Here is a 13,682-nt window from a genome sequence, read left to right as displayed (position 1 = left end):
TTATATCTTTATATCTTGTATCTTTATATTTATCTTTATATTTATATTATAAATTATATAAATTATATATATTATATAATAAATTATATATCTTTATATTTATCTTTATATTTATATTATTTTTTGTATCTTTATATCTTGTATCTCTTGTTTCCTGTACATTATCCATCTTTGCCCCCAGCATCATCTTCAGCATCAACAGTCTAAAGTCTTTTTCCTGGAGGCTGAGAATCTCCTGATCACTTGGCTGTTTTTCTGGGGTTTTTTCTTTCTCCCTCATCTGAGTTATAGTTCTCTGTCTTTTCATTTTTATAGGTTTTTGGTGTGGTGACCTTTTGACAGATAATAGCATTGTAGCCTCTCTAACTTCTGGTGTCCGCCCCCCTTGTGGCTGAAGTTGGTACAGGGGCTTGCTGTAGGCGTCCTGATGGGAGGGAGTGATGCCTGCCCACTGGTAGGTGGAGCTGATTCCTATCCCTCTGGTGGGTGGGGCTTTGTCTCTGGGTGAGATTAGAGGGGTGCTGTGTGCCTGGGTGGGGGGGTTTCAGGCAACCTGTTTACCAAGGGAGGGATGGGGCTGTGATCCCACCTGGATTGCTGTTTGCCTGCCCTGGGGCTTCTCAGCGTTGATGGGTGGGGCCACGTTTTCCCAAAATGGCCACCTCCAGAGAAAGGCACAGGCGGCTGAATGTTCCCAAGACCTTTGCTTCCAATGTCCTTCCCCCACAATAAGCCACACTCACCCCTGTTTTCCCAGGAGGTCCTCCAAGAACTGCGGTCAGGTTTGACCCGGATTCCTATGGAGACTTTGTTTTGCCCTGGGACCCAGTGCACCTGAAGGTCTGTGTGCACCTTTTAAGAATGGGGTCTCCATTTCCCCCAGTCCTGTGGAGCTCCTGCACACAAGCCCCACTGGCCTTCAATGCCAGATGCTCCGGGGGCTGTTTCTCCCAGTGCCAGATGCCCACGTGTGGGAGTTTGATGTGGGGCTCAGAACTCTCACTCCTGTAGGTGAGTCTCTGTGATACAGTTACTTTCCAGACTGTGGGGCTTCCCACTCAGGAGGTATGGAGTTGCTTATATCATGTAATTGCCCCTCCTACCTCTTGAAGTGGCCTCCTCTTTGTCTTCTAGAGTAGGATATCTTTTTCAAAGTTTCCAGTGCCTTTGGTTGAAGATTGCTTAGTATTTGGTTTTAAATTTTGTTGTTTTTAGGAGAGCAGTTGAGCTCCAGTCCTTCTATTCTGCCGTCTTAATCCCATCTCTCAGGAACTCTTGCTTTTGTAAATAAAGTTTCCTTAAAACATAGCCACATCTATTTGTTGATTATTTAGGGTAGAGTTCTTTCTACAGTTGTAGAGTTAAGTAGTCACCACAGAGACTACACAGCCTGCAAATTTAGCATATTTAGTAGCAGGCCCTTTATAAAGAAGTTTGAAGGAAGTTCCTACTGCTGCTCAGTGGAAATGAAGCCGACTAGTATCCACAAGGAGGTGGGTTTGATTCCTGGCTTTGCTCAGTAGGTTAAGGATTCAGCATTGCCATGGGCAGTGGTATAAATTGCAGAGGAGGCTTGGATCATGTGTTGCTGTGGCTGAGGCATAGGCCAGCAGCTGTAGTCTGATTTGACCCCTAACCTGGGAACTTCCATATGCCTCTGGTATGGCCCTAAAAAGCCAAAAAAAAAAAGAGTCTTGGTAGGTATCTCCACCAAAATTCTTATGATAACTTATAAACACAGCTTCACAATAATTTGAAAACCAAAGAGTCTGCTCACAAAAAGCTTGAGCTTTTGTAAAAACAAGAGCTGTCTGTCAGGTTCAATATTACTCTCTGTACTTCTATGCATACCATGACTTCAGAGCTTCTGGGTACATACGCAAATGAAATAAAGAACTGCTGTATAAGCAGTGTTTACCCAGTCTTTCTCCAGTGTGATGTTTATGGTTCCATTTTAAGATCAAGAACTCATAATCTCATCTACTATGAATAATTTAGTTAATATTTAATCTTTACTTGATTTTATTACTACTGGAAAAAGTTGCAATAAAATTTTATTTGTACAACAGAAAACAGTAAGGTAATGCCACCATTCCTTCCCACTGTGCCTGGCCAGACCTCAGAACTTAATTTGCAACTCCCTGGAGTTCTCCTCCATGCTTTCCTTTCTTCTTCCTGTGGAAAGTACACTCTCCAAATGCACTCTACTTTCAAATGACGTAGATATTTTTCTTAATTATACACACATCTTTTTTCTCATTAAATTTTGGTATTGAGATGTCTTCCATCACTACAAGTCTTGCCAAACTGCAAGCACCCAGCATTGGAGGGCTTTATATACATGTCCTGGGCTCTGTTTAAATTACTCTTGGCCCAGCCACACTAATTTGTACAGCTTTTAGTGCTAGAACGGTCACCTCTGAGACATTTAAAATGTACTGAACATAATAGTCTTAAGTCTTAATAGGCACAGGTTAACAGATTTTATTTTCCTTTTGGGGGGAGTAGGGGGGCGGGAGCAACATCTCTAAGGACAAAGGCAATGGCAACACTTGATATTAAGTAAACCCTCTTGGGTTGAAAACATCCAGAAGGATCAGTAGAGGGCAGACTGTGCTCAACTAAAATCAGAAATATCCCAGGATTCAAAAGCTGTCATCCTCATATTTACTATAAAACCCTTGACAATGCGCCATCAAGGACTCAATTTTGTGCTTTAGATGGAAGAAAGAAAAGTCCCCTTTAGGTCAGCCAGGTTGGGACAATGCTGTACGCTGTCAGGAGGGGTTCAGGGAAACTCACATGATTATCATCATCCTTACCATCTCTCTTTTAACTCCTCTTCCTTCAAGTTGCCTCCCTCACCAATAGACAGAACACTACCTGCAGAATTCACTCATCCATTTCCTTGCCTCCATGAGGCCTCTGTCCCTTTGGATTTATTTATTTATTTACTTACTTATTTTTTTCCTGGCTGGAATGTTTGTGTCTCTTTTTTCTACAAGCCCCACTCCAATTTGACTACCTGGTGAACTTCTGTCCACCCTGAGATCTGCCTACTAATCCTCAGGCTCCAAAGGTTCTGCCCAACACAATGATTAATTCTCAACAACATCCCCATAAGGTGAGTACTACTGGAAATGCCACTAGATAAAGAAACGGAGGCACAGAGAAGCTTCGCAACTTTTCCAGAGTTACACAGTAAGGGCAGGCTAGAGGCAGATCTGAATCCAGTTTTGTGTGATGCTGGGCTCAGGCTCTGGTCACAGGTGGCTGCTTCTGAGAAACGAGTGAAAGGACACTGAGAAACAAGGAAAGGACTATGAGGAAGGAGGCAGCAGAGAGAGGACACTGGAAAATACACGTAAGTGAGAGACCAACAAAGAGAACAGGGTCCCATCTAGGAGTTAGAAAGAGAAGGGGGACGGAGAACTAAGGTGAGAACTAGGACCAGCCACAAGTGGAAGAGGCTCCTCTTCTTAGGAGGCCAAAGGGAAGAATCTGAGATGGGTCAGTTTACATTGAAGGGGATAGAGGCGGAGGGGAGTCACCGAGTCAGGGAGAAGTTAGAGCTAAATAGGCCAAAGTAGGTTTTTTCCCAAGACTCCTACGATGACCTGTGGAAAACTCCCCAGAAAGCAGAATGACTGAATATCTGAAATGAAAGTGAAACCTTGCCAGGGTCAGTGGTCCCTCCTGAGAGGGTGGGATCCCTGAGGCCCTGGGCCAGCAGCACCGTGTGGGTCCTGGTGAAGTCCCCCGTCCCACCATGGCCCTTGGCACTGTGCTGGAACCAAGGTTCCTGCTGCACCCTCCCCTGCCCTGGACAGCGTCCATACCCCTGTGCTCCCCCAGGGTTGTCCAGTGGCTGGTCATCTGACTGTGAGATCTAAAGATGCTTAAGAGCCTCCCTTGGAAGGCACTTGGGGGCCAGACTACTGGAATAAGCTACTAGTTAAGGTGGCCTTTGAATAAAACCTCATAAAATTGCCCCATAAGACATGACATTTTTTCTTTCCCAGACAATACTGTTCTATTGTTGTCCCACCAGCCTACACAGAGCACTGGGTTGAAATGCTTTGATCACAGCAGGTGGCTTACTAAAATGGGCTGCCTCTTCTTTGCCTCTTAGCTTCTGGAGACACTGTAGTGATAAAGAAATGGGACAGAGGCCTCAGAGTCAGGAATATCTGCCTCTGAAGAAACCTAAGCTTGCAGGGAGGGTATTGCTACTCCAATCACAAGTGGACACACAAAAGAACGACCTGGTGCCTCTGTGAAAGAGCAGCTAAGTGCCTGCCTGTGTCTGCAAGTAGCAGCACTGAGGTTATGCAGATGGAATTCTATATCATCCTCCATCCCTCTCAGGATGATCAGGTGTCACTGGGCATGATTTTAGCTTTTCAAGCAAAGAAAGGAGATGCCGATACAATCTGAGGCACTACCCGAGAGTCACATTCTTGGAAAGATTTAAAAATAAATAAATAAATAAATAAAATAAAATAATCTAAATGAACAATTTTCAAATGTTCTCATCTCAGGACCCTTTTATATTCTTAAAAATTATTGAGGATACCAAAAAGTGTTTGTTTATGTGGGTCATATCTATCAGTACTTATCAAGCAGGACATTGAAACTGAGGAATTAAAAAAAAACATGTATAGCACAGGGAACTATATCCAATCTCTTGGTATAGAACGTGATGGAAGATAATATGAGAACAAGAATGTGTGTGTGTGTGTGTGTGTGTGTGTGTGTGTGTAGACTGGGTCACTTTGCAGTACAGTAGAAATTGACACAACACTGTAAATCAACTATACTTTAATTAAAAAAAAAAACCTACGGCGTTCCCATTGTGGTGCAGTGGTTAATGAATCCGACTAGGAACCATGAGGTTGCGGGTTCGGTCCCTGCCTTTGCTCAGTGGGTTAACGATCCGGCGTTGCCGTGAGCTGTGGTGTACGTTGCAGACTCAGCTCGGATCCCGCGTTGCTGTGGCTCTGGCGTAGGCCAGTGGCTATAGCTCCGATTCGACCCCTAGCCTGGGAACCTCCATATGCCGCGGGAGCGGCCCAAAGAAATAGCAAAAAGACAAAAAAACAAAAACAAAAACAAAAACAAAACCTACCAGTGGGTTTTTTGCAAGAAAACCAAAAATTCAAAATAATATAATATTTAGGAATGATATATGTTCCTTAACAGAGCTAAATATGGTAACAAAATAAGTATCAAAAATTAACATAAAAATGTAAAACATGTAAAATGCATTCATTAAGGTATTTTAAAGTTCATTATCGATTAATTCACATAAATACACTTACAAAAATTACCACATTTTCCAAAATTTAAAAAAAAATGGTAAGAAGAGTGGCACTGTTCCACATGATTGCAGATCTCTTTGATGTCTGGTTCAAGACATAAGAGTTGGATTCTCATCACTGCATATATATTCAATCCACTGCCCTGTTATTTTAGTTAAAGAATGTAAAGAAAATCTAGTATCACACAGTTGGAAAAGGGAGAAGTATCTTAATTGTCTTTTCAGATAGTTATGCGTACTATTTTTGCTATTGTACCAAAACTCAACAACCATAGGATATCTCTTTTGTTTGTTTGTTTGTTTGTTTTTAATGGCTATACCCGCTATGGAAGTTCCCAGGCCAGGGATCAAATCTGAACCACAGCTGCAACCTACACTACAGCTGGCACAATGCCAGATCCTTAAACCACAATGGGATCCTGTGCCACAATGGGACCTCCCAACAAGTGGGACATTTATAAAGGTTAGTCGGCAATGTGGAATTTGAATGCGTATCAATACAGTCTTCATATTTTGTTACATAAAACCCTTTGGTCTCTTTGACCTTTGAGTGGATCTTTCACTCAGGCATGATTCTGGAGCATCCTGCATCAGCCACTTGGAAAATATTGGCTCATGGAATTCATGAAACAGTTTATTATACAATATCTTAAAAGTCACATTTATTAAGGTCACTACAAGTCTTCTGAGAAAAAGCCTAGGTACTGAGATGCTACCAAGCTCTTGCTGGGGGGCACAAGTCTTCCAAAGATCTAATTTTCAAGAATTTTATCATCGACAACAAATAATGTCAATGGTTTTACTTGACAGGTCCACTCTGCATTTTCAAGAATATGTCTACCAAATATACAAGGTGGAAACCATAGATTTTCCATCATTCTTTCAAGTGAAAATGAGATTTGCTCCAGGGAAAAAAAAACCAGCTAGTTGAGCCCAAAAAGCAAAGCACTGACTGCATGTGATTTTTCTTGAGACATACTGTACAGTGTCATGCGGCAGAAGCTAGCCATGCTTCCTTCCCATTTCATCACACAAAATAATTTTTTAAAGGTATATTCAATCATAAAGATTTACTAAAAGTAATACTTTTTACTGCTTCAACAAAAGCGATCTCAGGTGAAACTGACATTTTTTCCTTCCTGCAAGCATGTGGCAGTGAAGAGTACAAAAACCACCCATACTGCTGGGTGCCACTGCTTGCAGTTTTGCCCACTGTTACTTGCGCACACTCAGGGCAAATTTCAATGCAACAAGAAAGGCAAATGATATCTTAGTGTTATTATGAAGATGGATTTGAGGTTGCAGACCTTCTGAAAGGGTCTCAGGAATCTCCAGGTGTCTGCAGAACACGCTTAGACAAATTCTTTCCAATTATTGTTCTAGGAGATGATAATTAGTATTATTAATAACAGCTGCACCACTCAGGATACACTAGATCATGTGGCAATAAAAAAAGCCCTTAAAATCTCAGTGGTTTATAACAAAGGCCTATTTCTTTTCTTTTTCTTTGTCTTTTTAGGGCCACACTCGTGGCATATGGAAGTTCCCAGGCTAGGGGTCAAATGAGAGCTGTAGCCACCGGCCTGTGCCACAGACACAGCAACTTAGGACCCGAGTCACATCTGCCCCTACACCACAGCTCATGACAATGATGGATCCTTAACCCACTGAGGGAACCTGCATCCTCATGGATACTAGTCAGATTTGTTTCTGCTGAGCCACGATGGGAACTCCAAGGCCATTTCTGCATACTACCAATTGGTTGGGCCGGGGGGGGGGGGGGGGCTCTGGGTTTATCACCAGCACTTAGGGGCCCAGACTGATGGAGCAGCCTCCATCGCAGATGTTACCAATCACTGTACCAGAGGGGAAAAGACCCACTAGAGGGTCTCACACAGGCAATTACCTACTCCAGTCCAAATGTGACTCTAGTCAGTTCTACTCACAGCCACCAGTCACAAAGCCCCATCCAACACTAGAGGGCACATGGCTGAGAAATACAATCTTCCATGAGCCTGAGGGTAGTAGAAAGCTGGCAATATCTGGTTAAAGTGACACTTAACATATACGGAGCATCTGTTATGTGTCAAGCACTGTCCCAACAGCACGTATCACTTATGTTCACAACACTCCCATGAGGAAGGTTGTATGAACTCTCTTCTTTGGACCAGAACAGAAAGGCACAGAAAGGAAAAGTGACTTACTCAAGGTCACACCAAATTAAGAATGGTGCAGGGATGGGATTAGTAGATGCAATCCATTACATTTAGAATGGATAAGCAAAGAGGTCCTCCTGCACAGCACAGGGAACTATACCCAGTTTCTTGGGACAGACTATGAGGTAAGATAATATAAGAAAGGAAATGTGTATATATATTCCTTTCTTATATTATATATATGACTAGGTCACTTTGCTATACAGCAGAAGTTGGCACAACATTGTAAATTAACTATACTTCAATAAAAATAAATACATTAACTTAAAAAATCTAAAAAAGAGTGGTGCTGGGCAGGGATGATCTCTAGATCCCATGCCTCTGACCTCTAAGAAGCCATATTACCCACAATTTTTCCCCAGTCTAGAACAAAATGAGAAAAATAGGAACATTTTCATAATGATAAATTTAAAGGATTGTCCTTTATTACAAGGTGTCCTTTCTCCTTTAAAATGTTACATAAGGAGTTCCCGTCGTGGTGCAGTGGTTAACGAATCCGACTAGGAACCATGAGGTTGCGGGTTCGGTCCCTGGCCTTGCTCAGTGGGTTAACGATCCGGCGTTGCCGTGAGCTGCGGTGTAGGTCGCAGACACATATCGGATCCTGCGTTGCTGTGGCTCTGGCGTAGGCCGGTGGCTACAGCTCCGATTCGACCCCTAGCCTGGGAACCTCCATATGCCGCGGGAGCAGCCCAAGAAATAGCAAAAAGACCGAAAAAAAAAAAAAAAGTTACATAAAAGGTCCTTTCTTTTATGAACTAATAGTAATAAGTGGTCAGTGTTTTTAAAATGTCTAGGAAAAGTGAAAGGTTGGCAACTTTAAGTTAGTTCCTTTTCCTAATTATTTTTGTTCATTTCAACTGAGCCAAAATATAAAAATTTGTGACCATGAGTTTGGAAGGTTTTTTGATTTGTTTTTGTTCTTAGCACTATGTTTTGATTCAACCAAATTTTGGTCATTATGTGCTAGGTACTGCTCTAAGCTCTGTCAAGCATTGTACTGGATGGTTTCATGGACATTGTTTTATTAAATCTATGCCATACTGCTTCCTTATTAAGAGATGAAAGCAAGCATTTTTTTTCCCCTAAAGCTAACTGAAACAGGAAATATCTGGAGCATGGCAGGTGCCTCAAAGGCAGTTAAAGCACTCATAGCAATGGACACTGGTTATTTTCTACCAAAGTTACCAGAGAGAAAACATAAGGCTGCCAACAAGTTTCTTGCTAAACTTAATCTCTGTAAGGGTTCTTTTACAAGATGTAGGTTTTCTCTCAGGTTAAAGACCAAAAGAGCAACACACTGATTTCACCAGCTGGGCCCTAACTTGACAATGGATGATTTCCTGCAAAGAACTCCAAACACAAGCAGGGTTCACTGGCTGAGGGCCCAGGCAGTCAAGCCAAACAGCAGCCTAGTTAAAACGGACACAGGGCTCAGACACAAGCAAGCTGTTCTGAGCTCCAACATAATCATATTTATTAGCTTCCCTTAGAAAATTTAGATGCACAGGAGAAATATTCATTGTGAACTGGTGTTGACAGAGAGAATCACAACAAAAATTAAGCCTTGAGAAATCAAAGGTAATTCAAACAATACTGAATACCAAGGATATACCTGCTGCTTTTTAATAAGATGCCTTAACGATTTCTTTTTTACAAAAAGAAGGAAGAAAGGAAGAGAGGAGGGGAAGGGAAGAGAGAAGAAGGGATGGGAAAAAAAAAAGAAAAAAAGAAGGAAGGAAATAAATATCAAAAAGACAGACACACTTTAGTAGCATATAATAGAATACTTAAATTATAGGTCCATTATACCAAATGACTATATCCTGGCGAGTCCCTTCCCTCTGAGAAGATTAATAGTATGTATATCATCACTGACCTAATAACCACCAACCCTGGAAATGACCAAGACAGGCAATGTGTTCTGCCACCATAAGCATGAAAGTTCTTTTTTTTTGGCTGCACCCGTGGTATGTGGAAGTTCTTGAGTCAGGGATAGAACCCCCACCACAGCAGCGACAATGCTGGATACTCAACCCACTGTGCCACAAGGGAACTCCTCCAATTGCTTTTAAACTCCAGATTCTATTTGGAAACAGAGCAATTAAAAAAAAAAAGAGAGAGAGATGGCAATCCTAGGACGTTTCTAGAGGGAAAGAGTTTGTAAATATTAAAAGCCATTTTTAGAAAGACTCGTGAACCAATTAAGTTACAAAAAGTGATTTCTAAACTTCGTATTTTAAGATATTGATCCTAACAGTTGAAGTCATGCATTTGGATCAAATGTTTATAAATTCTGGTTGCTATTTGAAAATGGCTGTTTAAGTTCATTGTCATTTAATAAGGCAACCAAAGAAACATTTTTAATAAGCTTTCTATTTAACAACCCTCTGGATAGCCTTCAGAAGCTGATTTCCATGTTATGGTTGTCAATGAGCATCTTCAAACATCTCTATTCTGTAATTAGAGGGCAGGCTGTTTTCAGAGGGTGAGGGTTAACTGCTGCAATATAGAAGGTAGGGATGTATTTGGCAGCAGGATAAACCATAAATCCTGGCTGATGGCTGGAATGGCAGGTCCTCCGGGTGGGAGGGCAGTGAGGAGGGAACCATCAGGGACTTGCAGTGATAGTCAGCAAGATGCAAAGGAGAAGAGCAAGGGCTACAATTCACTAATGAGAAATGGCAGCAGAGGAGAAGGCCCTCCTTATTAAAACCTGTGTGGAGTAACAAGCACATATGGTAGAAGACAAATTCCCATTTTGTGCAAGAAGCAAGAATAAGCCAGGAACGTGCAAGAGTACTCTAACTAAGGGGAGAAGGGAGAGGTGCCAGGTGGCTAAAACATGCTATTAGCATTGACCAGGGGAAAATAAAGTGTGTGTGTGTATATATATATATATACACTGTACATTGACAATATGTATAGAGACTTTCCTGGAAAATGACCCTTTTTGTAGGCTTTTCCTACACTGATGCAAGATATGTTAGAACCATATCAAATGCCACACTTTAATGCTTGAAAATAATCCACTTACGGTAATGATTAAGAAAATGGTCATTTGGCTTAAAAATAATGAAGACTCTATGAGAGAGTCCTCTTGGTTCGGTGAAAAGACATGGTAGATGCAAGCTGGGGAACCTCAAGCAAATGGGAGAGGCTTGGTGACTTTTAGTGCAGCAATGTCTCCCCGGGACTAGGCTTCTGGGGGCCAAGTACAGTCAGTTTCGCTTTCATTAATCTCGTTGAGTCTAAATGGCATCCTTAATTCTCACTAAGCAGAAGAAGAACCAATAAAATGGCAAAGAGCTGAAGAGGGCAAGACACATCTAATGTCTCATCTACAAGTGAATCTCAGAGATTGGGTTGGTAACGAATTCTTTCCCACATTGCACAATCTTGAAAATTTTACATAAAGTCACTGTACATCAATTTTCCCAACTACAAGAGCAGAAAAATAATCGAACTTCCTTCTTTGTTACACAAGTGTTTTCTGTGACTTCTCGGAAAAATGCTCCTCAAAAGAAAATAAAATGTATATTATTCAGCCTTAAGAAGGAAGGCAATTCTGCCACAAGTTACCATATAGATGAACCTGAAGAAATTATGCTAAGTGAAATATGCCAATCACAAAAGGGCAAATATGGTATAATTCTACTGACATGAGGTACACAGAATTGTCAAATTCACAGAGACGGAAAGTAGAATGGTGGTTGCCAGGGTGGGGATTGGGGGAGGAGGGAATGGGGAAATGGTGATTATCGGGTACAGGGTTTCAGTTCTGCAGGATGAAAGGAGTTCTGGAAACTGGTGTCAATATGCATAACACTACTGAACTGTACAACTTACGAATGGTCAAGATGGTGAAGTTATTATTTTGTATTTTTACCACAATTAAAGATATAAAACATAAATAAATAAAATGCACAATGAGCTGCGCATAGGGCCTGGCACACAGGAGATAGTGTACAAGTGTACTGACTACAGGTATGAGATGGCGCCTCACATGAGACAGAGCAGATTTAACTGGCATACAGTCACTAAAGGATCTTCAAGTGTTTTCAGAAACTGATGCAGAGCGGTTGGAATGATGAGTGAGGGAAGCACAAATTATAGGTGTCACTGAGTTATCACTGAGTTATCTGCTATGGCTAAGTCCTTCCAGAATTAGACGACATATACCACACTAAAGCCATGCAGCCATATGGGTCAGGGAAGGTAGCCTTTTGCCGGCCTAGTGAACCACTGCTGTAGGAGAGTGGCAACAGCGGGCCTGGGAGAAGCACTGAAGGTACTAGACCACAGACTCCAACACACTCTTCAGCTGCCACTTGGATACTGTGTGATTTGGCAGAATCCTGATCTAACAAAAAAATGCCATATCACAGTATTGGGCTCCATCATAACATGCAGTCCTGTTTGCAAAGGAGCTTGGAAGATTACCATCAGTCAGAAGACATTCTGATGACTCTATGTGTTCATTCACCCTAAACTTACTGGTCCCCACCACAAGCAGGTGCATTGATAGTTACAAGAGGTATAAAGATGATTATACCCTGCTCTTTGCCCTCCAAGTCTGGTGAAGGGAGACAGGCAGGTCATCACACTGTTAAAAATACAGTATGGTAAGTACTGGGCACTGGCAAACTAGCAATAGAGGAAAAAGTGGTCAAAGACCATGGGAAATTCGAATAAGGCTTCAAAGAAGAGATTCCTTTGTGGCTTGGTCTGGTCTAGGAGGAAGGGGATAGAGTAGATTCTAGCCACAGGCAAGATCTTATAAAAAACAAAGATACATAGAAAAAAATGTGTTTCAACAATGGTAAGAAGATTATCTGTAACTAAGACATATGTGTGTATCAGAAGGGGGAGAGAAGGGTGGGCGATAAGGCAGGAGAGGTGGGTTTGAATCGTGGTAACAATCCTGAATATCACTCCAAGTATTCTGGCTTTGTCTTAAAGGTTTGAAAAACATACAAACTCTTCAATGGCAGTGAAAGGAATGACCATTTAGGTAGGAGGACCATTTAGGAGACTGTCGATTAAGCAAAAGTAGAGAGAACTCAAACTAAATGTCTCAGCCACGTTAAGCGAGTAGGTCCCAAGGATGTAGAGAGGCAAGAAAAGGAAAACGTCTTGCCAACATAATCGTTAGTTATCAAGCGAGTAGGTCCCAAGGATGTAGAGAGGCAAGAAAAGGAAAACGTCTTGCCAACATAATCGTTAGTTATCAAGATTACTGGAGTGGAGTTCCTGAATCCGACCAGGAACCATGAGGTTGCCGGTTAGATCCCTGGCCTTGCTCAGTGGGTTGGGGATCCGGCATTGCTGTGAGCTATGGTGTAGGTCATAGATGCAGCTCAGATCTGGCGTTGCTGTGGCTCTGGCATAGGCCAGTAGCAACAGCTCTGATTAGACTCCTAGCCTGGGGAACCTCTATATGCCGCTGGTGCAGCCCTAAAAGGACAAAAAGACAAAAAAAATTTTTTTTTTTTTTTTTTTAAATACTGGAGTGGAACAAGACTAAGGGATGATGATGTCTTGGGTCAGAAACATTTTGTACATAAGGTTCAGTCTCCTCATTCATAAAAGGAAGATAAATAATAAATGGTCAGGCTAGGTCTGGAGTCATTGTGAGGATTACTGATAAAATAACAAGAAGAACATAATACTATTATGTTGACTAGATATGTGGAAGTATGGACCCCGGAGGCTTTGGGACAGGAGAGAAATATGTAGAAGTTATTAGTACTGAAGTTATGGTTGACAGTGCCAGAGGGTGATAAGCCTGATCATTCAGGGAGTGACCTCCTGCAATCTAGGACCAGACCCTGGGTACACACAAATATGCAGAGCATAAGCACTGGGATAGAAGCCAAGAGAGATGGCTTTGAAGGAGTGGTCCAAATATGGGAATCTGGAGAAAACAGCCTCATGGGCAAAAAAAAAAAAAAAAAAAAAAAAAAGCAATGAATAGCCAAAAGTGCCAATTCTGCCCAGAAGCTGGTAAGATGAAGGATAGAATGAGTGGGTTTAACACTTAAGAGGGCAAGGGTACCCTCAGCAAAAGCTATTCCAGTGGCCGGGAGGGGTGAAAACTAGATCACAGTTCACTTAGGAATGCTTTTTATTTTCCTGATATATTT

General features: G+C 41.8%; 1 protein-coding gene across 12 annotated transcripts in view; it reads right to left on the bottom strand.

Moving 5' to 3' along the window:
* CERS6 (ceramide synthase 6) overlaps positions 1–13,682 on the bottom strand; it is a 334,531-nt gene that overhangs the window by 76,278 nt on the left and 244,571 nt on the right. Inside the window, exon 7 of one of the 12 annotated variants that reach the window (XR_014829513.1) lies at positions 6,812–8,148. The exons of the other annotated variants lie outside the window; for them this stretch is intronic. The gene's annotated coding sequence lies outside the window, so the exon portion shown is untranslated. Of the gene's footprint in view, positions 1–6,811; positions 8,149–13,682 lie in introns of those variants that run through there. 12 annotated transcript variants of the gene reach the window in all.

The sequence above is a fragment of the Sus scrofa genome, chromosome 15 (genome assembly GCF_054392235.1).
Source record: "Sus scrofa isolate SSC_HxYL_T2T_F1_AM1 chromosome 15, Sscrofa_HxYL_maternal_Yorkshire_Landrace_v2.0, whole genome shotgun sequence".
Taxonomy (NCBI): domain Eukaryota; kingdom Metazoa; phylum Chordata; class Mammalia; order Artiodactyla; family Suidae; genus Sus; species Sus scrofa.
This window is presented reverse-complemented; position numbering and strand designations above follow the sequence as displayed.